The sequence below is a fragment of the Elephantulus edwardii genome, unplaced genomic scaffold (assembly GCF_000299155.1).
Source record: "Elephantulus edwardii isolate Elephantulus edwardi_28Jun2011 unplaced genomic scaffold, EleEdw1.0 scaffold00022, whole genome shotgun sequence".
Classification (NCBI taxonomy): Eukaryota; Metazoa; Chordata; class Mammalia; order Macroscelidea; family Macroscelididae; genus Elephantulus; species Elephantulus edwardii.
This window is the reverse complement of record NW_006399772.1, coordinates 6,583,260-6,610,483: the sequence shown is the minus strand read 5'-3', so window position 1 is coordinate 6,610,483 and position 27,224 is coordinate 6,583,260. Positions and strand designations below refer to the sequence as shown.

At 39.9% G+C, this 27,224-nt stretch overlaps 1 protein-coding gene and 1 pseudogene across 2 annotated transcripts in view; one reads left to right on the top strand and one right to left on the bottom strand.

The window, feature by feature from the left end:
• Positions 1–27,224, top strand: part of RELN (reelin) — a 633,193-nt gene that overhangs the window by 129,091 nt on the left and 476,878 nt on the right. The window lies entirely within an intron of this gene.
• LOC102852974 lies at positions 12,774–13,432 on the bottom strand (annotated as a pseudogene).

The following is a 27,224-nucleotide window of genomic DNA, read 5'->3' as shown; positions in this document are numbered from 1 at the left end:
CCTACCCCCAAATATAATCCACTCTGCAGTTTTAAGGAGGACATAAGCATTAGAACCAAATGCCCTACAGAGGTCAGATAAGACAAAGAATGAGACAGGCCCATCGGATTTAGCAATGAGAAAAGCTGATTGGTGGCATTTGAAGGACCAGATTTAGTAGATGAAGAAGCCAGATTACAATGGACTGAGCACCTAATAGAAAGAAAGGAAATTAAAGAGGGATGAAAGAAGACAGCAGCTAGAGGAAAAACTCACTGTCATTGAGTCATTTCCAACTCACAGCTGATCCTATCCGGTTTCCAAGGCAGACATCATAGTGGGAGGAGACTGCCTGTCTTCACAGCTGGTGGATTTGAATCAAGAATTGGCTTATATGTTTAAGATGGTACAGACTTTCACACACTTTTATATTATGGGAAAATGAATTGGTATGTAATAAGAAAAAAGTTCTTTGTTTAATGCTCTTTATGTTACTAGATGAAGAAATGGAAACTCAGAGATGTTAAAAGACTTGCTCCAGATCACACAGCTAGGAAGGGGAGAAGCAGATTTGAACCAGGGTCTCATACTCCAAGACTCAGACTCAACTATTCCTATTACTATATTATTACTCTAAACCTTTTGGAACAATGCTGCTGCTGCTACTGATACTAACAGAGGTTCTCTTCCACTGAATTTTGACTTATGAAAATAGGCATTAAGTATATGCAACCTATAATTATTAGTGCCTCAAATTTCTTTTATTTGAAATAGTGACTTTGTAATAGTAATGATTCATGACTGCAATCATAGCTGAGCTAAAAATAAAAGTTAAAAAAGAAAACAGAAGATGTGAAGTGTTTATATGTATAAAATTCCGATTATATTTTAAACTTTTTTTCCACTTTCTAAATAAAAGTTACTTATAAATTACACCTAGGATGTGTAAAGTTTTTTTCTTTAGATGTGCTATGCCACCTTTCTGCTTGTGATGGTAGATGTTAAAATTGCCTGCTTTTAAAATAAGCCATCTGTTTAGAGTCTAGAAGTAATACAGATGAAGAATAAATGAGGTTGGCCTTGGCTGACATTGAGCAGAAACAATCATAATTTTGTAACTTTTCACTTCAGAAAAGGAAGAATGACGTACTTAAGTGCACAATAGGATTAAACTCCAGCCTGTAGAAAATGCTTACCAGCAGTTTTGTGATATTTTGTTAAATATTACAATGACATATAGGTGAGAAAGATCGCTCAAAGGAAAAGAAATTAATGATGAGTAGGGAGAAGCCAGCTGTGTATGTGTGCCAGATCAGTTTGCATGAAAATGTGTTTACTTTTTTCTATCAGTGTCTTCAGTTGTCAAATATGAAAATTTAGAAATATGTCTAAAGTAAAATTGGCCTATGAAAAAGGCAGCAGTCCAGGTCATCAAAACATTAGAAAACACGGAAGTGTCCTACCTACTTCAGCACCTGTGAGAAACTGCAAAATGGTAAGAATGCATATGCTAATCCAAAGTCTCTGTAAATGTTCATTAAAATTAATAAAATAAATTTTTTTAAAAAAAAAAATGTATATGCTGCCAAGTGGGCCATCTGTTCGGGCTACTCTTGGCCTGGTCAGTGTTTAGAATGGGGACATGTGTCAGAGAAATTCACGTGTTGTAGGAAGCATTGGTGTTTTGGCAGGCCAGTCTCTTCCTTTTGAATCAAGATGGAACACATGTTTTGGCAGTAGAAGGCTTACATATGGTGCACCATCCTTTGAATGGAGTACGAAAGGGAAGTCCCACAGAATTTAATACAAACATCAGAACCTAGAATCCAAAAAGTGTTCCTACTCACAGTAACTCCAGTTGCCTATGCCTGACTTGTAAAATAGCTGAGGAAGGAACACTAGACATATTATTAAAGGACTTGATGGAACCTAATAACTATAACAAGCAATACTTCTTTGCGTCTGGCATTTTGTTAAGCAGTTTGCATACATTAGCTCAATTCTTTTAACATGCTTTGAAATGTATATAGTTAGTATATATGGAAATTAAAACTATCAGAGAGTTTAAGTGATTTGTTTAGAATTATGCAGGTATGAGCTGAGGTCTAAGTGCCAGGCCCAGCTTCTTAAATACAAAGCTATATTGATTTTCATGTATGTAGGGGACATGGTTGACCTTATCTTCTCCAGAGTTTAAGTCATCTTAGAGATATCTGTTTTCCATTGTATCACAGAGCATCAGGGTATCATTCTGTGGCTTACTATATTAGTGAAAGGCTAAGCTGTATTTTAACTCCAAGACTAGTGTGTATGAACATTAACCAAGAGTAGGATGAAACCTAGTCATCTCGCCACCATAGGGAAAGAGGTAAGGAATATCAAATTAGTCTGGGCTTGTTTGGTAGTCAGAATCATGTATTCTGTTGAAAACAAAAACTTAGTCAGATATTTTTACTAGAACTTTAGAAATCTGTCTGTCTTACTTGGAGATAGGAAAAGGAATATAGTGTTATTTTTTACTGAATTTTAGTTTATAATATCCCATGTTCATCCTGCCTGGGCACAAATGCTTGTATAATTTTGATGTCTCTGTTAGAAAGAAAATTTTTGAAGCAAAGAAGTTTCATTATGTCCCCTTTGGTGTGCCAGGCCCTAAAGTTGGAGACGCTCCACACACTCATTTTAGTGAGCCTCTGCTGTAGGAGACTCTGATGGCCCTCGCCTACTTTAGATTTTGGAGTAGATACTGACTCCACTCTAATATTACTGGAGTAATCTTTTCCTCAGGAATAGCTCTTGTTAGGATTAGAGCCAAGTAAAGAGGCAAAAGTTTCTTTTTAGCTGATGCTTGGAGGATATGTTTGTAAAATTGAGGGAGCTCTGGTAGCCTAGTGTGGCTGGAGTTGTGCTGCCAACCCAAAGGCAGGCAGTCTGAATCCACCAGCTGCTCAGTGGGAGAAAGATGGGCAGTGTGATTAATGTTGTTAAGTGCCGTTGAGTCTGTGACTCATAGCGACCCTGTGAAGGAGAGTCCACGACGCTTGGGTGCCTTTCATCCTCTCTCCAGGTTCATAGGGTTTCCGGAGGCAAGCTATTAGGGAAGTGGATGCCACTCCTCCTTCCAAGCTTGTTTTAATCAGGGAGCTCCACCCCACTCTCTGTCCGCATTGGGTAACCAGCCATTAACTCATTTGACACACCAGTGTCACAGTGTTCAGCCTCACAGCAACCACAAGTGACCGCGGGACAGTAACTTGTACACCAGGGCTATATGACCTAGAGGAATGTCTGAACAAAAACAATGAAAGACAGGCCTGAGGGCCCCGGATTAAAAGTCACCCACCTTGGTCTTGGTCACATCGTTTCCTCTTCACTGGGCCAGCTGATATCTCTCTCTCTCTCTCTCTCTCTCTCTCTCTCTCTGTTGATGTTATTGTTGTTAAGTGCCATCGAGTTGCAGGCGACTCATAGCGACCCAATGAAGGAGAGAGAGTCCTCGACACTTGGGTGCCTTTCATCCTCTCTCCGGGTTCATAGGGTTTCCGGAGGCAAGCTCTTACGGAAGTGGATCTCTGAAAATCTTCTGGAAAGTCAATTATGAGTTGGTTCTGACTTAACAGCATATAACATAGCTATAACTTTCTCAAATACTGATGTTATACTTAAAAATAGCTAGAATTCTTTATAAATGGGATTTAAAAAAAAATAACAGAAGTTTTAACATGTAGTATGAGATATTCCCATATTTTTAATCTAATTTCTTAGAAAGCATTAGCTATCACATGAGTGTGTTTGTGTGTGGGGGGGGGGGTGTGTGTGCATACGCATGTGCCGTCAAGTCAGAACCAACCTGACCCATAGCTGACCCTCCAGCAGGTTTTCAGAGGTAGTTAATCGCACAGGAAGAGATTGCCCATTCTTCTCCAACGGAGCAGCTGGTGACCTTGAACTGCCTGCCTTTGGGATTGCAGTGCAGCTTCTGGCCACTAGGCCACCAGAGCTCCCTTATAACATGGTACCTTTCTGAAAACAGAACTACTTGTTATTTTTTTTTATTATTATTTTAGCTTAGTAGGTCACATATTCACACAGTAAAAATAATATCAACTATGTATCAAGTTTTATTCTATTAATTTTCAGTGTAATTAGATTAAAATATTACAGACATCATTCTTAGCACAGTGAAGGGTCAGCAAAAGAGGAAGAACTTCAGCAAGGATGAACTGACCTGGAGAAATGGCAATGGGCTTAAGTGTATTGGAGATAGGAGGGCAGAGGACAAGGCCGGGCACAGATCTGTTGTTTGTAGGATCGCTCTGGGTCATGGTCATCTCACCAGCTCCTAACAACAAAGAAAATGCTAATGAAAGATAGAAAAGCAAGGAAAGTGTAGTCATTTATATTTGCTAATATTTTGTACTTTTGTATGCATTTAAGTGTAGACAAAAGCTGCTAATCCAATAAGTACTTTTGGAGGTACAGAAAGTAACTATGATCAAGGGGAACAGTAATTTACATTCTTTGGGTTCCTGCCTTTTGATGATATAGCAAACCCTTACCTTAATGCTGTTTGTCTTGTGTGAGCTTGCCCTCGCAAACTACCTTTCACAAATGTCTTTATTAAAAGGGTGAAGCACACGTATATTGTGGTGAATAGAAAGAAAGATGGTTTGGCATTTAATTTTATTCCTTAATGATGTCTTTTTTTCCATTACGCCTATAGAAGTGAATTTTAGAAAAGTATCGGTAATGGCTAATTATTAAAGAAGGTAAAAGATTAACTATAATCAGTGATCTTATAGGAGTATTACTGGTAAGAAGCTGCACTGCAATCCGAAGGCATGCGGTTCAAGGCCGCTAGCCGCTCCATGGGAGAAGGATGGGCATTCTCTTCCTGTGTGATTAACTGCCTCTGAAAACCCTCCAGAGGGTCAGCTTTGGGTCAGTTCCAACCCGACGGTAAACAACAACAACAACAACAAATCAAACAAAGAAATAGCTAGACTACAAGACCATCTTCTTCGTTACTGCGGAAATTCACGTCATTTTGTCTTTGGAATGCATTTTCAAGATGCTCTTATATCCTGCTGCATTGACTCTTGGGAGCAATCTCTCACGGGTACTTAAACAATTCAGTGTACCCTAAGTCTCTTGAATCTTCAGAATCCTCTTTCTTCAAGGAAACATCGTTTAGCAAGTTCTGACATGATTTATTAATCAGTTACTGTACCATGTTTTATTTAATACATTGGACTGGACAGTACTTAAAAAATATGCCTTGCCAAGTCATATGAAAAAAGATTATTATTAAGAATATGTTAATAATCTTTGTAAGTAAATAGGTATTCTGTTAATGGTGGTGGTGGTTGTGGGTCATCCAGTCAGAAGTGACCTGTAGCTGACCATCCATTGACTTTTCAGAGGCAGTACATGGCACAGGAGGAGATTGCCCATCCTTTTCCTGTGGGGCCGCTGGTGGAATTAAAACCTTTGGTATTTCAGTGCGTTGTCTCTAATAATAGTAAAATAATTGCATGGTTGCTGATATTCAAGGCCTACAGTAACTCTTTCATTTTGGTATACATAAAAGTTAAAATATGCAAATCAACAAACCAGATAGTAAAGGAAGGACTACCATAATATTCAAAGATGGGCAATCTATTCCTGTATGATTTACTGCCTCTGGGAACCTGCTGGAAGATCAATTATGGGTCAGTTCCGACTCAGTGGAACTTAACAACAAGAACAACAACATGCAAACTGTAAGCATAAAAAGCTAGACTGGCTCGATTGGTATAGCTCCAGGTATCAAGACAACAATTATAACCAGATAGAAATTTAATAAGGCTGAAATGCTCAACTCGGTAACAACTTGTAAGAATTTTAAATAGGTACCTATTTACCTTTTAACAGAGCCTCAAAACTCATGGCACTAAAGCTGAAAGAACTAAAGGCAGTTAGGTAAATTTAAAAACATAATTGAGCAACAAACGAATGGATTGAGAAATTGTGGTCCATCCAAACAATAGAATAACTAAGCAGCACTCAGGAGCGATGATTTAGAAATACACTACATAACATGGCAGAGACTAGAGAGCATGATGCTGGGTGAACCAACTCAGTCTCATAAGCATAAGCGTAAGACCATAAGGTTATACATCCTTAGGAGAGTAGAAGTTTCATAAGGATACACACAGCATTATTGTAAAAATAGAAGGAATGCTAGTAGAATGTGTATGAAGGCCCAAAGGTGGAAGGGGTAGGAGCAGAGGGGTGAGGATGGGCAGGGGGAAATCACAGGGTCACACAATTTGGTGAGTAGAGGGAGAGGTAATGGAAATGGGAAAGATCAGGGGGGATCTAAAAAGAAGGGGTGATAGTGAACATAGTTCAATGGTGATTGATTTTATAAAACACTGTGTGAGAATTACTGTCTGAAACACAATGTGAATGAAGGAAAGTGTGAAACCAATTGTATAGGAATTTTATATGCAAACTAATATAAGATAAAAAGAAAAAAATTGGAGATTTTAGAAAGACAACAAGAAGTGAAAGGTATTTTTTGTTTAAGTTTTTCTGAAAAGAGTTCTCTTGATGGGTGCACTTTCTCTCTACCCCACTAAATTCTGGAAAGGTTTTATGGTAGAGAGATTTACATTAAAGGCGTTTTCTTCTTGGATCAAAGTTAAAATATAGAAAATAATCCTCAAATGGAATTAATTATTATACAGTTTCTGTAAGAAAACTATGTTTTACCCATTTATATAGAGAGCTAGATTCAGAAAACAGCACTTTGCCATCAAATTAAATTATTTCAATAGAGAAATGGAGTTCAGGAAACACAAACTATTAGCATCGCAAGCTTTCTTTGGATATCAAGTGGTTCAAGCAAGTCCTTCACTTCTTTTACTACTTAAAAAGAGTTCCACATGTTTTAGGTCCCAGAGATGCAGGTGGCATTCTATTAGAAAAATTTAGACACTTCCTTTGTATTTGTGTCCATATGGAACACCATCCCATTTATGCATGGAAGTGGCCTTCAAGGTCTCTTTGGGTAAGGCCAAATTTTTTCTCAAAATAGAGCTTTGAATTTTGTCAAGCACTTGGACAGAGCAGGAGGGCACTTGGCGCCAGGAAGAAAAAAAGGGCATTGAAAAGGGAGGTGGGAGGACACAGTGGACAAATTTGGCTGACTTCACAGTGTTGCCTGGGGGCCACTCTGGTTTGGAATATGAATTAGGCAGTTTGTGATTGGTACTCATTGTTTTATCACATAAATAAAATAAGTAAATTTTTTTTCTCTCTCCCTCACTATTCTATAAAAAGAAATCAGGAGTACAATCCACTGACATAATTATTAAATATTATAAACTCCTGCAGTCAAGAGGAGATTACATTTCAGGATGGCAGAAGAAAATATAACAAATAGGAGCAGCACCAATATTACACATATGTGTGTGTGTGTGTGTGTGTGTGTGTGTGTGTGTATATATATACATATATACACACACACACATATATATATGTTTTTTATATATATGTATATGTGTGTGTGTGTGTGTGTATATATATATATCTCAGAAACACTATATTTAAAGGTAAGAAATTCTGACCCCCAAATTAACTTGAATATTTCCATTAAAAAAATACTGACGCTATTTTCCCTTCTAGGACATATATTTAGATATTCCTAGTTAATTTTTATTTAAGTATTACAGTTGATTGGAAAGTTCCATGACTTTGACCCAGAACATTTTAAATTACTTGTAATATGTATTAAAGGATAAAAAATGTAGCACAGGATTTTCTGTGACTTTGTATTTTCATGTCCACAGGACACATAAAAAGCCTATGTGTGGATATTTACTGCTCGGTAAGGCAGGGTAACGAACTAATCTTTCTCTTCAGGGTTGACATTTTGGGGCATATTATCAAACTGGGAAATAGAAATGATCTGACTTACCCGTGCTTCCGTTTTAAATAAAGTTCCTGCCTTGTGATTTGAGTGCACTATCTGCAACAATAAGAGTGCATAAATAATATTTAGTTTGTAACAGAGTCCATACAGACATGCTTAGCTAAATGGTTTCAGGTAAATATAAACTGTCCCTTACCCAGCTGTTGCAGAACTTACAGACCGTCTATTCTAATAGGGTTGTGAATTTGAAGCAATTGCATTTCAATCTTACCTGCTCTTATTTTTGGTTATGGCTGCTTAATTTTCAGCTATGAAATTATGTTTGGCTTATCTTCTGGTTTTGTTTAGTTGGTGAAATATTTTAAATTATTAAGGCAGTAATTGGAAAGGGGCACTTTTTCCTTCTCTAATTAACTGATGAACAGAGTACTTTCTAGATCTGTGTCTCTGAAGTGTGTGAGTGTCAGGGATGGAGAGAGGCTGTGCATGCTTCCTAGAGGGCAGACAGGATCACCCACTGGGTGTGTATTTCATAATAAGAAATACATACTGGGGTATGTGTTAGGAAAGTATTTGGATGCTATAGATACTTGACTAAAAACTGGGCATTATCGACCCTAATGACAAACACTTTACAAAAAAAAATTAACAGGGGAATACGAGAAAAAGAACTGGTTTGTTTGTAATTTACATGTTTTAGTTATATAAGGTATTGAAGTGGTCTAAGTAGCAAATTTCGCTGCTAAAAGGCCACATGTCTCCAGTGGTTCTATCTCCCAGCTATAACTAGGGAGAAAGTTGGGCAGTCTTTTATTGTTAAAGTTTATAGCCCAAGAAACCAATGGAGGGTCACTGAGTTAGACTGACTCAATGGCAGGGAATTAATGAAAGCTAATCACAGAGTCCAATAAAAAAATGTTCTAAGGTTTTTTTGTGTGTGTATGTGTGTCTATAATTAATTATGCAATTTAACAAATCACCCAAGCTATCTGTCCCTAAAAGAAAACAAATCTAGCTCGGCTGTCAAGATCCATAACTTAAAATAGATCTTCAAGCTACATCTTAACCTTATATTGTCAAGTCAAAGTAACTCGCTTTTGATAGTTCTCCCATGACTTTAATTAGGTTTATTTGTGTTTTTGTGTTTTGTTTTTTTTTAATCATAGTGTCTTTTTAAATACATTGAAATAGTACTCATATCTTTCATATAGTTAATTATGTAGTCACATTTCTAAGGCCAATTCCAGAAGACAGAAATATGTATTTAAAATAAACTGCTGGCAAGCTCTGGTGGCCTAGTGGCAAGAAGGTGTACTGCAGTCCCAGAGGTGCATGGTTCAAATCAACCAGATGCTCTGCTGGAGAAGGAGAAACAATCTCCTCCTGTACCAGTCAGATCTGATCTGACAGTACACACACACACACACAAAATAATAAAATTTTAAAAAGTTAAAAAAATAAACTGTTTGCTGTGGCTTTCCAGTTTATAAATGATTTTAACCTACATTACCCTCCTTGATCTATATACCATATTATACATATAAAGATATAAATATATTTGTAAATATATATAAAGATATTTGTAATATTAACCTCATTTTGCAGGTAAAGAAACTGAAATTCACTGGTTGGGTAAAGTGAGCAAGATTTTTTGGCTTTTAAATAGCATATCTGGGCACTAAATCAAGGTGCCTTAACCCTATGTTCAAAGATTTCCATACTCTGCCTCTCAAAATAAACATTCTTTATTCATTTTGTCATGGTACCAGACATATAAAGGCCTAAAATGATCTCATAATGTTGAGCTAGTCACTTGCAGTAAAATTGTCTCTTACATGTGTTGAATTGTTGTTGTTTAGTGCTATCGAGTCATAGGCTGCTCATAGCGACCCTATGAACGAAAGTCCTCAACACTTGTGTGCGTGACTTTCATCCTTTCTCCAGATTCATAGGGTTTCTGGAGGCAAACTGTTTATGGAAGTGGATGCCACTCCTGCTTCCAGTGTGTTGAAATTAGAGAATTAAATATGATTGAGACAGAAAGAACAATAGAAAAATAAATGGTGCAGGTATCCTCTTCAAAAATGTGCCTATGAGAGTGGGTCTGGAAATGTGAGTCTGCTGGTCTGTCCCTAAGAGTTCAGAGGTCTTGCATCCTTCAAATGGTGTGATATCTCCATAGGCTGAGGATAGCTGCATTCTTTAAAGATGCAAATAACTTACACAGTATGCCACCTTAATCCAAGCCAGCTGCTTCATTCCATGTTTAGCTAGCAAAAAGTGATCTATTCCAATGCTGAGCAGTCTAGGGTATTTTAAAAGGTTACTCTGATTGCAAACTTTTTAACTTAAGTGATGTGTAAGGTGTGATTCCACCATAGAGCGTTTGAGTGAAACTTTCTCATCTCTAGAACGGGCTTATTATCTCTATTTTCTCCATCTCAGACAAATTCAGATTAAGAAATGTACAGAAAGCACCATGGAGAATCCAGAAATCAGCCCGTCTATCTATGGTCAACTGATTTTTGGCAAGGAGAAGAAATCAAGTGAGGAAACGACAACCATTTTTAACAAATGGTGTTGGCAAAATTGGAAAACCATGTGCAGAAAACTCAAACAAGACCCACACCTCACAACAACTCAAAGTGGATCAAAGACCTAGGACTAAAACCAAGGACTATGAAGTTCATTAGAGAAAAGCTTAGAAGAACCCTTGAAGCACTAATCCACAACATGACCAGTCTTCCAAGCATCATGAAAATCCTAAACCAGGAGAGGATAAAATAGATGAATGGACCTTCTAAGAATCAATTCCCTATGCACATCCAAAAACTTCTCCAGCAGGGTAAAAAGGGAAGCCACAGAATGGGAAAATATATTTGGCAATGACATGTCAGATAATGGACTTAAATGTAGAATTTATAGAATACTCGAGCACCACAACAAGATAAAGGTAAACAATGCAATTCAAAAATGGGCACAGAACAGGTGCTTCACAAAAGAAGACATTTAGATGCCCAACAAACACATGAAGAAATTTTCAAAATCCCTAGTTCTGAGAGGGAAGCAAGTTAAAACAACTGTGAGATATCATCTCACTCCAGGAAGATTAGCAAAATTCAACAGAGCAGCAAACAACAGAGGCTGTCAAGGTGGTGGAGAAACTGGAACTTTTATTCACTGTTGGTGGGAGTGTAAAATGCTGCAACTACTATGGAAGGCAGTATGGTGCTTTCTCAAAAAGTTGGAAATAGAAATACCATTTGACGCAGCATTTCCACTACTAGGAATGTACACTAAAGAAACCGTAACTGTCACCCAAGCAGATAGACACACACACATTTTTATTGTGGCTTTGTCCACAATAGCAAAACAACCCAAATGCCCATCAACAAACAAATGGATAGAAAAGCTGTGGTATATTCACACAATGGAATAATATGCAGCACTAAAAAACAAAGAACTCATGAACTATTATACAAAATGGGTGACCACAGAGGGCATTATGCTGAGTGAAATATCTCAGTCACAAAAAGACAAATACTGCATAGTGCCACTGTTATAAAACAAAATTGACATAAGGGTTGGGGTGAAACTAAGAAAAGAGGGGATATCTAATGTATATGACATTGAAACAGATGAAGCAGGAAACTGTATAAAAGAAATGTATTATTAAGTATTATTGGCATGACAAGAGTCCAGAATAAGAGCTACATAGTAAGGTGGTCTGGGGTGGGGGTGGGGGATGCTGTAGAACAATAAAAGAACTTTTTTCCAAAGAAAAAAGCAAACTGGAGCAGAAAGGGGAGCAGGGAGGAAAATGAGCAACAATGAATAAATGGAAATCCAAGTTCTTTATAAACTTTCATTAAAATATCAATTGAAAAAAAAGCATCTTGGGGGTGTCTATGGGGAAACACACCACACAGAGATGGCATATAAGTATTGAATGGTCTTTTTAGTCTCGTCCCGTTAGACCAAAAATCTAGAGAAAGATCTTTGCAACTTTTATTTCACAATGCAGCTGGTATCCTGTCACTTCTTATTTTAGACTGCCTTCCATTGCTTTGATTCAGGAAATCTTCAGAACTCTGAGCATGTCCCAGGAGGATGGGATGGCATGGAAAGGACTGGTCCATGTCAGGAGTACAACATTTACATGGAACACCAGCCCCAACTCCTGAGATCAGGGGACCAGGGCCCACTCTCTCACTAATGGCTTCTTTGGACAAATCACTTCACCTTTCTGGACTAATTTCCACTGTAAATCAAATTATTCCAAAGCCTTTTTTCTTTTCTTTTTTTCTTGCAAAACACTTCAATTACTAAACACTAAATGGGTCAAGGCACAAGTATGCAGAGGGACTGGATGTGAGGGTGGATGTCCACAGTAGATAGGATAGAGGGAGAGACAGAAAATGGTAACACTGGGGGCAGGGGGTGGTGAGACACTAGGAGGTAGGTTCTTTGGTAACTCTCTGTATTCCTAGTAGATCCAAACGTCCCAGAGTACATACAGAGGTGTTTCTACAATCTAGGAGGACACCACGGCAGTGGTGTCAGAGAGCAGTCCCACACTGTGTGTTTCGGAGGCTCTTGCATATTTAGGGTGCAGTGGTTCAGAAACTCAAAAAAGAATCCTATCTTTGGCCCCATACAAGATGAAAATGAGGCACCAGCAGTGTGGGAAGTAATCTTCTCAAGGGGGTTAGCCATTGAAGGATAAAACTGACTCCCCCAAATCAGCAAAAAAGCAAAAGAAAAAAGGATAAAACCCAACTGCCCAGAGCCGCTGAGGATCTTGCCTGTGCAGGGTCCAGTTCTGGGGAAGGAAGAGAGGCTCATGTTCAGGGAGCTGCCATGCCCCCAACTCACATCAGACATAATTTTTGGTGGGGTACTCAGGGCTGAGGGGTGCCCTGTGGAGCCAAAGCTGAGTAGAGGCCATGTAATGATTGGTGCTCCGGGATCCCCAGAGTGACATGTGCAGCACAGGAGACCTCCACTCAGCAGCAACAAGCCAGAGGCAGCCCAGCCCAGGTAGAGTGAGGGCCGTAGATCCCGCTTCCGGGCCTCAGCCACCGAGGGGTTGTAGAAGCCCCTGATAATGGAGTTGGCAGTCCAGCAGGTCCGGATGAGGGCCAGCATGCCCGATACGTTGAAGATGATCCCAGAGGTGAGCACCAAACGGGCCTTGATGTCCTTGTCCTCCACACACATAGTACATTTGGCCCCCGTGATATAGGCCAGCAGGACAAGTAAGGCCACCAAGAGGGTGATGACGCAGAGGGCACAGGCAGCCTGCAGGTCCTTGGGCAGTGCCAGCAGTGAGCTGTACACCTTGCACTGCATCTGGCCAGTGCTCTGCACCACTCAGGACATCCACAGCCCCTTCCACATGACCTGGGCCACCGAGATGCTGCTGCCAATGAAGGGGGTCACCTTCCACATGGGCAGAGTGCAGGAAACCTGGGTATTCACCCAGCTGAAGAGCGTCAGGATGATTCCCAGGATCTGTAGACCAGTGGAGACCATGGTTGAGGGGCTGGAACTCAGCAGAAGAGAACAGAGAAGTTGGTGGGAGGCTGCCCCAAAGCCTTTTTTCAGCTCTTAACAGTTTATGATTTATTAATGTGGTGCATGTGGAAGGTTGCCTTCTGTGTAAAGACAGTAACAGCTATAAGAATTCCTTTTGTGTTTATTTTTGTATATTTTCACGTTCATAGAGATCTTAAGCATTTCACTAAAATGATTAATCTCTTCCTCGTAATTGTCAAGGATATTGTTATTGGTAGTCTGCATTGCTGGTCCCCCCCTTTTTTTCTGAGATTTGCTATTTTAATGATGAGTGAAGTTGTTTATAATGCCTAATCATCCATCCATTCCTTTCAGATCATCCTTTCTTTCACCTACAGTGCAGTGTTCATAGTGAGGTGTTAAAGTTTTCTTCCTTTATTCTATCTGTAGTTGGGCTGTTTTTAGCTCACTAACTGTTAGCCTGATAGATCCTCTCATTCCCAATAAATGTTGATGTGAACAGACTTTCTCTTTGACTCCATGTAGTCCTTTAAGGCCAATAAAGGTGGGAAGGTACTGTGACAGTTTGAGGGAAAGAAAAGATCAAGCACAGATGTTTTTCTTCTGGCAATTCTCTATCTATGTATGGTTCTAGCCATTTTTTAATACTCTACAGCAGTTCTTTTGCTTGCATGAGATAATAATTATATTGTTTGATAGTTTCTACACTCTGTCAATCACCTTCTTTGGAAATGGGTACAAATATGAACCTCTTCTATCCATTGGCCAGACAACTGTCCTCCAAATTTCTTGGCATAGACTGGTGAGTGCATTCAGGGCTGCATCTCCTGGTTGAAACAAGTCACTTGGCATCCAGTCAATTCCTGGGACCTTATTTTTTGCCAGTGCCTTCAATGCAGCTTCCACTTCCTCTTCCATTACCATTGGCTCCTTCATTGCCATCATTACCATTGGGATATAATTACCTATGCCAGATGGATTCTGGTTGAAAGTAAAGAATACCAGAAGAATGCCATTTAAATATTTTTTACTATGCAAAGGCATTTGAGTGGGTGGTTGCTAATAGTTATGGCTAAGATTAAGAATGGAAATCCCAGAGCTCCTAATTGTGTTTATGTGAAACCTATACATAGGCCAGGAGGTTGCTGTGCAAACAGCAAGGGAACACAGTTTGTTATGTATCATCGAGTCACCTGTGACTCATAGCGACCCTATGTACACTAGCTCTGAAACTTGCACTATCCTGAGCCAATCTCATCATCTGTGAGAAACTTAATTAATCCCATTTCTCCAGTTCCTGAATCAATCCATTTCATCCTGGGTCTTCCTTTCTTGTGCTGTCCCTCCACCTTTCCAAGCAAGATGTCCCTCTCCAAGGACTGGTTCCTCCTGGCCACATCCAAAGTTTGTAAGATAGAGCTCCAGAATCCTTTCCTCCAAGGAACAGCCTTGTTTCACCTTCTAAGACCTGTTTGTTCTCGAGAGTCCATGATATGCTCAACACTCTTCTCCAGCACCGCAACTCAAAGGCATCAATCTTCCTTCTATCATCCTTAGTCATTGTCCAGCTCTTGGATTCACAGCAAGTAATTGCAAATGGTTTAAATTTAAGAAGGGAGTGTATTAGGGTTGCATTCTCTCCATACCTATTCAGTCTGTATGGTAAACAAATTATTCAAGGAAAGCTTGACTCTCTTAAGAAAATAACATCAAGATCAGAAAATTCGTCAGTAACCTGTATCATGCAGATGACAGCTATGCTTGCTGAAAGTGAGGAGGACTTTAAGCACTTGTAGAACATCAAATTTCTTCAAATATTTTCATTTTTAAGAGTTCGCAAATTAGGACCAGTGATGAGCTGGTTCCAGCTGGCCAGCAGTGAGTTGAGCTGAATACAGGCCGCTTTGGAGGCGTGGTCCATAGTGACCTGCTAACCCAAAGGTTGTGACTCTGACAGTTCGAATACATCAGCTGCTCTGAGGGAGGAATATAGGCCATTTCCTCCTGTGCAGATTAGCCTCCAAAATCCAGTGGAGTGTCGTCTGTGAGTTGGTTCTGACTTGATGGCATTGAGTGTGAGTTTTTCATTTTGAATATGGTATTGCTGAAGTCAGACTTGGCAAGAGATATCCACAGTCAGCCTTCTCAAGCCAGTGGAGCCTCTCACGTACTCCTGCTGCCACCTCCTAGGGATGAAGTGAGAATTTATTGAAAACATACTGCCAGTCCTGAGATAACCAGCAAAAATGATAGCTCTTACTGTTATTACTTGTGTTCTAATGAGACTCTCTCCCCATTCGAGAGAGTTCTTCAACATATTCTTCCTCATTACATGCTTTCCTGCATCTAAACATTCTATTTTCATTACTGTCCAAGGACCCATAAAGCTGTGTGATCCCATTCCCTGACTTACTCCATATAATAATTGGCTTTCTACACATTATAATTAAAATAAAAACGTAAATACCTTGATACCTTAGAGACTAAAAAAGTGTTAATGTATTTGCCTCACAAATTTCATGAGATGATGAATACTAAGTGTTTTGAAAGGTTGAGTATAAAGCTATTATTTATTTATTTTTTTTAGTCTTGTCATTCATTACCTACTGCTATTGATAGAAACAGCTGGGAAATATTAAAATTTCCATTTATAGTTATGATGGATAATATATGCACAATTCAGTTTATTGTGACAAAGCTTCATGTTTAAAGCCAATAAAACAAATAATTGTGCTAAACCCTTTAGAGGCTGCCATGTAATAGTTCACTTACATAAGTTTGACATTTTCTTCGTGGGGAAGTAATTGTCGATGTCCACATTTGTAAAACTCTAAAGTAGTTTGTGTGTCTTATGTTGGTGGATCTCCTTTACTCAGTGAGTGGATGGCAAACAAAGATGATTTTTTTATATAAAAGTTAAGTTATATGTATAATTCTAGATTTTTGTGAAGAATAATTCAGATGTCTCTGAGTTGAAGCAATGGAAATTAGTTACTGTGTGTGTCCTGGTTTTTATTAAAAAAATCCAAGTAATATTATACTTAATGAAGTATTGGGCATGCTATCACGAGGGGCTAGTCTTTGGAGAAGGACATCAAGCTTGGAAGGGTAGAGGGTCGGCACAGGAGGGGAAGATCATTAGGTCACGAATGTTAAAGATGGTGAGGTTGGCTGAGGAGAAGGCAAGAGTTGCGTTCGTATTGATGCTATGAGTTGTAATCGACTTGATGTAACATAAACAACAACTGCAATGCAGCATTCACTCACTCACTCATTGGCAAGAGTCAGAATTGAGGTGTAGCTGACCCTACAGCAAGTTTTCAGAGACTGTAAATAGTGTGGGAGGAGATTGCCCTCTTTCTCTCAGGGAGCCGCTGGTGGATTTGAGCCCCCAGAGAAGCAGCACTGTTGAATTAGTAGTACAACTCCATGCCACTAATAGTTATGTGCTCTCAAATCAGAACTGACTCAAAGCTGACCCTCACACCCTGTTCTCCAGTAGGTTTTCAGAGACAGTAAATTGCATGAGGGCTGATTACCCATCTTTCTCTTGTGGAGCAACTGGTGGACTTGAGCCATGTGCCTTTCTATTGGCAGTGCAAGTCCTTACCACTGAGCCATCAGATAGATCTATTTAATTAGTGTTGTTTCTTATCACTCTCATTTTGTGCTGTTGAGTCAAAACTGACTGGTAGCAAATCATCCAGTTGGTTTTCAGAGGCAGTAAATGGAATGGAAGAAGATTACCCATCTTCCTCCCCAGAAACAGTTTGTAGATTCTAACTGCATGCCTTTGAATGCAGTATTAACAAAATTAAATATGGAATCATAAATGACATGAAATGTACAGGGACCTAGGGTAAATTGAAGTGGCCATTCTTGCAGTAATTTTGACTTCACCTTTATGCAAAAATGCATTAAAGGAATGATTTTTTAAATTATGATGTTTTTCTGATACTTTCTTTAAGTTCTTCTTCATTATTTCTATTCATCCACCAGGTTGCTTTGTTCACTCCTCCAAACTGAAAATAAAATGTTTGCTAAATGATAAGTCCATTTTCATGAAGAACAGGAGTTATTTTACATGTTCTGTTGTGGGGGTCCTCTCAACAGTCCTGTCTTCAGGTTGACATTCATTTCTAAGGCCAGTTGGACATAATAGGGTCACTTAATTAGTAAATGATATTTTCATTACCTTGTCAACACTTGTTATGATAAAGATTAAAAGCTGTTGAGTATCACGGCTGTACTATGGAGTGTCATTGGGTTTTGTTTATTAAAGTGATGGATAATTGAGGTGATGAAGTAAAGATGTGTAATAAGGGCTACACTAATGATAGTGCTGTGAAGATCTGTGAGAAAATAGCTCTTGTGAATATGCTAAGTATAATCAAACGCTAGATTTCCCCAGTGATACGTAGTGTTTGTAACAATGTACTTACAACTCCAAATGGACAAACAAGTGTGCATACTGAAATTCCTCTATGAAAAACTGTTTTATTTTTGAAGATTTCTAATCCCTAGCCCCATCTTTAAAACCACAGAAGTATTTGGTTTAATCAATACTCTTTTTGTAAAGCTATGTTAATTAGAAATTGTACTGTATGTCAAAGCTGAACAGACTGTATGTTGCGTTACAGTAGCTAATGTTGTCGTTGTTGTTGTTATGTGCCATTGAATTCACTATGACTCATGTGACCCTATGAACCGTAGCTCTGAGCTCTGCCTTATACTGAGGCATCTCATGATGTCTGACACATCTTCCACATTGCCACAGTCACCGTGTCAGTCTGTCTCATCTGGGGTCTTCCTCTCCTGTGCTGACCCTCCACTCTTCCAAGCATTATGTCCTTCTCCAGGGACTGGTTCCTCCTGGCATCATGCCCAAAATAAATAGAGTTCCAAAATCCTTGACTCCAAAGAGCAACCTGGTTTCTCCCCCTATAGAAAAGATCTTTTTCATTCTCTTGGCAGTCCATTGTATGTTCAGTACTCCTTTCTACCACCACAACTCAAAGTAATCAGTTCTTCTTCTGTCATCCTTAATTATTGTCCAACTCTCTGATGCATAGGAAGCAATTGAGAAAACCATGGCCTGGATCAGGCACACCTTAGGCTTTAGACTGACATCATTGCTCTTTAGCTCTCTGGAGAACTCCCTGACAGTGGACTTCTCTAAAGCAACTTGTCTTTAGATTTCCTGAGGCTAGTGCCAAGAATATTGATTGTGGATCTGAACAAGATGAAATTGTTAACAACCTCAGTCTTTTCTCCGTCTATCATGATTCTGCCAGTTGGCCCAGTGATGAGAATCTTTGTTTTCTTGATTTTGACATGCGATCCATATCGGAGACTGCAGTCCTGGGTGTGTTCTACTACAAATGCTTCAAGTCCTCAGTTTCAGTGAGCAAGGCTGTGTCATACAGGTTGTTGATGAGTCTTCGTCCAATCCTGATGCTACATTCTTCTTCATAAAATCCAGCCTCCGATTGATTTGTTCTACCTAGAGATATAAAAGGTATGGAGAAAGTATACATCTCTGATGCGCTCCTTTCTTGATTTTGAACCATGCAGTGTTTCCTTGCTCTGTTGGTACAACAGCTTCCTGTCTAGGTCTAGGTTTCACATGAGTACCATCAAGTGTTCTGGGATTCTCATTCTGAAATTTTCAGTACTAGCCACAACTTATGGTGTCCTCCACATCAAATGCCTCTGTTTAGTTGATAAAACACAAATGGACATCCTTTTGGAACTCTCTACTTTCAGTCAAGATCCACCTGACATTGGTAATGATAAACCAGCTTGTATTTTTGGTAGTCCTCTGCTGATTTTCTATCCTAGTCATTTTTGTACAATTTTCAGCAAGATTTTGTTTGCATGTGATATTAGTGAGCATTTGTGATATGTCAGGTACTTTTCACAGGATTTTATTTATGCTAACTCATTTAATATTTTAAACCATTCTATTAAGTCCATATTCTTATAATCCCCAGTACATGGATAAGGCCAGCAAGTTTATGTAGCCTGACCTTGGTCGTTCAACTAAATGACAGAGGCAGGATTTGAACCCACACTTCTGACACCAGCCTCAGTGTATTTAATCACTCTGCTGTGCAGCAATGGGTTCAAGTGTGTCAGAGATTTGTGAGGATGGCATAGGACAGTGTGAGATCTGTTGTTTATAAGGTCTTTATGAATTGTACTCAACTTGATGGCACCTAACAACAGCAACACGTAATATGGAGATGTTACATAAGGATATATGAACATTTATGAAAGGATCTTTAAAGGATTTATTGCTTAAAGGGGTGCTTGGGTAGTGCCAATGGTTAATACATATCAGTGTCCTTCCAAATAGTCATCCATTGAAAGCCTTATGGAGCTCAGTTCTACTGTGACATATATTGTATTGCGATGAACTAGTCCCACTTAACAGCAACTGATTGGTTGGATAAAGCAATACTATAAGCATAGGTTTGTCGTTCAAATTCACCAGATGCTCTGTGGGAGAAAGATGGGCAGTTTACTCCTGTATGATGTACGGTCTCTGAAAACCTTCTGGAAGGTCAGCTATGGGTTGGTTCCACCTCGAATGGTACACGACCACCACCACCACAACAAGAGTGTTGTGAGCTCTGGTGCCTAGTGGTAAGGACTTATACTGCAAACTCAAAGTGATTCATACCCACCAGTTCCTTCTGGTGTGATTTCTTCCCTCTAAATGTCCACTGGAGGGTCAGCTATGTGTCCGTTCTGACTCAATGGTTCACACAACAACAAGCATAATGAAAGTAGCTCCGGTGGCCTAGTGATAAGGACCTGTGCTGCCAACCCGGAGGCCCAGGATTGGCATCTCTCAGCTGCTCAGGGGGAGGAAGACGGACAGCTCCTCTCGGGCCATTGATAGCCTCTGGAAACCTACTGAAGGGGGGCACATAACAGCAACAATGAATGTAGTGAGGGAGTGGTGTAACCCAGAGCAAGTTATGCCGCAAACCCAGTTACCATGTTTTTTGGCAGTTGGGATCCACTAGTGACTCGACGGATCAGGAAGGGCAGTCTCCTCCCATCTCCCGTTTCATAGGCCCCCGTTTACCATCTCTGAAACTTGCTATGAGTTAAAACCAATTCTGCACCAACGAGTTTGACTTTTGAGTTTATGGGCATCTAAAGGAGTTTGAGTCTCTCCTTGGAGGCTAGGATTTTGAAGCTCTGTCTCACGTAGCTTGGGCATGTGGCCAGCAGGAACCGATCCTTGGAGCACATCATGCTCGAAAGGGTGGAGGGATTGCACAGGAGAGGAAGACTCGGGATTAGATGGATTGATACAGTAACTAGGACAGTGAGGCCGTAGGTATGTTTGAGTCAGTGAGACTGGCTCAGGACAGGGCAAGCTTCAGAGGTATTGTATTGTATTGTATTGTATTGTATTGTATTGTATTGTATTGTATTGTATTGAATTGTATTGTATTGTATTGTATTGTATTGTGTTGTATTGTGTTGCTATGAGTCGCAGGTAACTGGATGGCACATACCAACATCAATGGAGTTCTGGTGGTGTAATCCGTAGCATGTTGTCCTACTAACCTTAAGGCTTTTCAACTCTGGTGGTTCAAATCTACCCACTTGCTCAAGAAAGATGAGCAGTTTCATCCTGTTACTGTGTACAGCTTTGAAAACTTAAGTTGAGCACAACTCAACAACAAGTGAGTGTGTGAGTTTGTGTGTTCATGGAAAGGTCAGTGGTTTGCATCCACCAGCTGCTCTGTGGGAGAAGGATGGGAATCTGCTGTTAGGAGAATTTACAGACTTGGAAACGTGATTGAAGGTTGCTGTGTGTCAGAATTGTCTCTATGGAATGAATTTTAATCCCCCCCCCTTTTTTTGCAATGCTATAAATGGGATAGAAAGATCAGTGAAGTAGCAGCCAGAGAAAAATGTAAGAAGAATTAATAAGAAAACCCGCTGCAAAGCCTGAAGATGTGGCTTTTCTTCCTCTTTCCCTGGTGGCTTGTTTTTCTGGAGTAGAACAACTGATTAGCATATTTTATTTCTGTTGTTAAATGCCAAGCCTGCTTGCCACGACTGCATTTGCCTGATTTGCAGCGTTTAGTGCACTGCTTGGCGGTTCTCTAAGGAGTGCTTAGACGGCAGCTGTAAATCATCTGCTCAGCCTCCCTGGCTGTGAGCTCGCACCTCCCACCTGGTGCACTGGGAACACGCATCCTCACACTCACCATATGTAGAAAGAACGGTGCTGAGCCTCGAGGGGCAGTGCTGTGAATTAGAAGGTGAATTCTCAGCTCTCAGGGCAGGTTTTTACGTGTGCAAATCCTGTTTCTTCTAATTGGTATTGGTGTTTGTAAATCCCTGCACATCCAAGTGAGGCTGTTTGTGGCCCAGTCAATTGGATGGAAAGGAAAACCTGCCTGGAAGAGACCGACTTGGCTTTTTCTAAAAACTGGACTGCAGGGATGGGCTTTTTGCAATCCCAGTCTTTCATGAAGTGAATGCTTCTTTTTAAGAAAAGAATTGCACATCTGCCATTATTGATGGAAGCAGGAGTGGCATCCACTTCCTAAACAACATGCTTCTGGAAACTCTGTAAACTTTGATAAATGGAGATAGTTGCAGAGGGGCTTCAGGCCTTTTGTTCTTAGAGTCGCTATTATTGATAGTCTGTATAGTGGGAGTCTGGTGGTCTAGTAGTAAGAAACAGCACTACAATCCTGGAGGCATACACTTTGAATCCACCAGCTGCTCTGCAGGAGAAGGCTGGACCATCTCTGCCTGTGTGATTAACTGCCTCTGAAAACCCTCTGAAGGGTCAGCTATGGGTTGATTCTGACTCAGTGGTACTCAACAACAAAAACAACAACAATGTAGTTATGTGCTCATTTTATAGAACCGAAAGAAGTCTTGATTCACCTTTTGTGAAATCTTTATAAATAACCTTATTAAACTCTGCCTGGCTAATATGTAACATATGTTGGAGGTTGTATGTAATTAAGTGGGTAAAGACCAAACTCTGATAGTGTGCTGTTCACCTATGCTAGGGGCAATTCCTGATTCCTATTTGAAGGCTCTATTCACATGATAAATGTAATGATCATTATACTGTAAATGCTTAGACAGTCTTACAAGGTTTAACTCACCATTGATTTTCAGTATTAAGAAAATACATCTGGGTGGCCATGACCTAATTTTCTTTAGAGTATGTATTCCTTTCTAACAATTGTACTGACTCACTTTCCAATTGCAATGCTAGAAATTTCTCTACAATTTATTGCAAATATCTAACTTTTTAAATTTTATTATTTTTTGTGTGTACCATCAAATCATATCTGACTGGTACAGGAGGAGATTGCCTCTCCTTCTCCAGCAGAGCATCTGGTGGATTTGAACCATATGCTTCTGGGATTGCAGTACAGCTTCTTGCCACTAGAGCACCAGAGCTCCTTGTAAATATCTAACTTTTTGTCAATTTAACTCTTTACAGAAAATGGTTGACCTTCAGTCAACATGATTTTTGTACAATTGTTAATCTTTCCACCCTTAACTCTTTACAGAAAATGGTTGACCTTCAGTCAACATGATTTTTGTACAATTGTTAATCTTTCCACCCTCTGCCCTCCTGCACCTTACTCATGTGGTTGAAACTGTTTTGGGTCATAACAATCTTCTGTCGGGTTTCCAAGGCTGTAAATCAAAACAGGAGATTTTGAATCTTTCTCTTGTGGAGCTGCTGGTGTATTTGAGCTGCCAGAGACACATAGCCTTTTGATTAGTAGGATGACTTGCTGTAGAGTGAGTGCATCAGTGGAGCCCCCTCTCTTACCCTATTGATACTGTTATGTCCCATTGAGCCAGAACCAACTGATAACTGATCCTCCAGTGGGTTTTCAAAGGCAGTAAATCACATGGGAGGACAATGCCCATCTTTCTCCTGTAGAGCCTCTGATGGATTTGAACCACGTGCCTTTGAGTGGGCAGCTCAGTCATCTCTCTATATTTGTCTTTTCTTATAGTTTTATGTAAGTGATGTCATAAAGTATGTATACTTTTGTGAGTGACTTATTCCACTTAGCATAATGTCTTCAAGCTCTGTTCATATTTGATAGCATACTTCCTCTGATTTATAGAACAGAAGACATGCTTGTATATTTTACTTGTTGCGAACATATTTCTCAGAGAGTAAGAGCGTCTTCTTTTCCTCTTGTTCCTCTTCAGTCACTTAAGACATAAGTAACCAATTCAAAGTATCCCTCCTCCTCAACCAAGAATCCAAACCTTTTTGGATAGTGATCATGCATGCACTGTCTTCCTATCTTCTTTGCAGTTTTGTTCTGCAAGCCTCAGCATTACCTGTCATCACCATTTCAGTCCAACACTCATCTGTCCGTTTGTTGTCCTGTGATGGCTTCCATGTTGTTCTGAAGCTGGAAGCAATGTCACTGTTATTTCAGATTCTAGCAAGGTTGCCCATGTGGACAGGCTGCAGCAAAACTCTCAGACTGAGAAGAAACGCCTGGTGGCATTCTTCAAAAAAATTAACCAATGAAAACAACAGAATATTGTCTGTGTGGGGCTGCAAAATGAACCCCGTGGTTTAGAAGACACTAAGAGTGTACGGTGGCAGCAACTTAGACATAGCAAGAGAAGGAAGCAGATACAGGTTGAGGCAACATTTTCTTTGTCCTGGTTCTGTGAGCTAGGGCTGACTCAGTGGCAACTAACAACCGATTTTCCTTCTCTGCATATAAACCACTAGAGCTCGTGGTCCTTTCCTGTCATGTGTGCATGAATAGAATTCTTTTTTAGTGAGGCAATAGGGACCTATCACTCTGGACTCATTTGTGTACCTTGCTGTATTCCAGCTATGTTGGACTTCTTGGTAGTTCTCTCAAGTTGACCAGCAGTTTTCCACTTCATTCATGCACTCCTTTTCCCCTGGAATGTACCCACCTGAAGTATGCTTTCATCTTTACGATATCTGTCCTAAATGTTGCTCTGATACTGATTTTTCCTCACAACCATATGCATTTGCTATCTCTAAGTGCAGTAATTTAGACTTCTGTTATGATACTTTAAATAATTTTTATTATCAGTATTTGTGTACTCACCTTCATTGCATAAAACCCTTATAGCTTCTTCAGACCTTGTTGGTAGAAACATCCCATCTTTAGCACTGGCTATAAATCCACAGCAGACCAGTCAGGAACATGCTTTGCACATTGTAGGCTCTCTTTTACTCTTTGAGCTACCCTTGTTCCCTTGAAGGGTACAGTTGTTGTGTACTGTCAGTCAGAACAAACCCATAGTTGACCCTCCAGTGGGTTTTAGAGGCAGTTAATTGCATGGGGGAGGTTAGGGTAGCAGGAGATTGCCCATCCTTCTCCTGCTGGTGGATTCGAGCCATGTGCCTTTGGGATTGCAGTGCAGATTTTACCACTAGGCCATCAGTGCTCCCTAAAGGGTACTGAAGGGTTCAGTAATGGATCCAAATTATTTCTATTCTTCTGTCATCACTTATTATTCTTTGTATCTCTTTACTGACTATGGGAGGAACAAAAATCTTACTGCTTCTCCATCTCAGAAAAGATTACAAGTGAGATTGATTTCTCATTTTAAATATTTTAATCCTTTATTTCCTATCCTAACTTGTTGACAGAGTGGAGGGACAGCACAAGAGAGGAAGACGCTGGGTGAGATAGATTGACTCAGTTACTGGGGTAATAGGGGTAGGTGCATCAGAGACAATGAAATTGGCTCAAGATAGAGGAGGATTGAGAGCTGTTGTACACAGGGTCCCTATGAGTTTCAAGTGACTTGACAGCACATAACAACTACCTGTTGTTGTTAAATGCCACTTGGTTGAGTATGACTCATAATGATCTCATGAATAGTAGATGGGACCTCTGTGCTATCCTCTGACATCCTTAAGATGGATTTCTCCTCTGCTGACCTTTCCAAGCATAATGTCGTTTTCCAAGGCATAGCCTCTCCTAATACATCCAAAACATGTGAGACTTCACCTAGTAGTCTCTATACCAGCTGTCACCACATATTTTTGTTTTGCTTTGTTTATATCAGTTTCTCTTCTTATCAGTAAAATTCTTGCATGTTGTTACTAGTACTTACTGTTGTGTTGACATTTTATATGTAACATAATACAATGTTGCCTCCTTCTGTGCCATCTTCATAAACATTGCTTTTTTTTTATTGTACAGCATGCAATGTGAGGCGGCCATGTTCTTTCTGGGTGGCTCCTCCCAGGGTCTTGGGAACTTCTCCATGCCAGAAGGAGCATGGTGGTGTGAGTGCAGGAATCGTGGCAAGCTTTTGGAGTTGAGTGCTTTTCCGGGCATGTGTTTGATGTGCAGGTTTGCTCTGTCCCCAGGAGTGAGGCAAGCCAGGCTTGGCCTATGGTTTGAGGCAGGAGGTGGTTCAAATTGTTTTCCTGTCAAACATTCTTCTAGGTGGTATAGCACTGGTCTGTGTGTTGCTGTACAGAGGTAACTCATGGTTGCTGTGCTGCTGAAGACTGTGACAGTGATGTGCCAGTCGTGGTAATGGGTATCCATGGTGGACAGTGTTGGCTGGAGCTTCCCGACTAAAACAAGCCTGGAAGCAGGAGCGGCATCCACTTCCGAAATGGCTTGCCTCCGGAAACTCTGTGTACAAACAGTGCTCAGGCCGTTCGTTCATAGGGTCGCTATGAGTCGTCTATGACTCGACAGCACTAAACAACAACAACAACATGCAGTGTGAACATATATATTTATGAATTTACTTTTACTGTCTGAATTCCATACGTACAGTCTTGTGGTAATGAACCTTGTATACTGCATTGCTCTTGTTGAATAATTTTGATTTGACTATGCCCCCTAGTGACTCTGTAAACAGCAGATCTGAACCTTGCTCTGTCCTGCGCCATACTCCTGATTTCTGTTATGCTCAAGCCATTTGTCATAGTCACTGGCAGGCCCTCTTTTTAAGGGTCTTCTTCTCTCTTGCTGAACCTTTTCCTTTTCAAACATAATGTCTCTCCTCCAGGTAAATGAGATGAGTTTCACTATCTTTGCCTCTAAGGAGCACTTTACTTTGTCTGCACTTCCTTCAAGAGCAACGTGAAGATAGTGCGACCAAAATGTTGCACCAGATTGTACTTTTAGTAGTCCAAGCTGTATTCAGTACTCTTCTCCAATACCACAGTTCAAAGGCATTGATTCTTCTTTGGTTTTCCTCATTCATGGTCCAACTTTCAGATGCATAGGAAACAATTGAAAATACTATGGCTTCGATCTTGGCATCAGGAATGGCATCCGCTTCCTAAACAGCATACCTATGGAAACTGTGTGAACTTTGATAAATGGTGATGGTGGTGGAAGGGCTTCAGGCCGTTTGTTCATGGGGTCGCTATGAGTCGTGCTCGATGACAACAACAACATGGTTTATATCAGGCATACCTTAGACTTGAAACTGACATCTTTACTCCTTAGAATTTTAGTCCTTGTGCAATATAGAACACAAAGATTTGGCATGGATGGTGGGAAAGGACCTCATATTCTCCTCTGTAAGTGGTGTTGTTAATTGTTAATTCATGGCAACCCCTTGTGTTACAGAGTAGATGGAAATGCATCCTTTAAATGAATATCTGGGTGATTCCTTTTTGTTAAAAGCTCTAAGTAACAAACTTCTAAATTGAAAGTTAAATTTTTTTTCTTCTACTAATATGAACTGAAAATTATATAAAATTTGTCAATAACATACCAAAAAGGACTATAAT